Consider the following 275-nt stretch of genomic DNA (forward strand, 5'->3'; position numbering starts at 1 on the left):
TTGGAGCCGCTGCTTCTCTTTCATGCTGGACCTGCTTTTGGCTCGGGTCGGCGAGGAGGAGACGTGGCCTCCGCCCGGGAGCGGCGGGGACCGCGTCTCCACCCCGCGCGTGTAACGTGCCCCGAGCCCGTTTCAGGGGCGGGGATCGCGGGGACGAAATAAAATCATTTCATCACCCGCGGACGCGCTCGGCCGCACGATTCCCGTGAGGAAAAGCTCCGGTTCGCGCCCGCTGCCCGCGGCGGGGCTCCCGGCGAGGCTGACCGCCGGGCACC

The sequence above is a fragment of the Buceros rhinoceros genome, unplaced genomic scaffold (genome assembly GCF_000710305.1).
Source record: "Buceros rhinoceros silvestris isolate BGI_N320 unplaced genomic scaffold, ASM71030v1 scaffold18713, whole genome shotgun sequence".
Lineage (NCBI taxonomy): Eukaryota > Metazoa > Chordata > Aves > Bucerotiformes > Bucerotidae > Buceros > Buceros rhinoceros.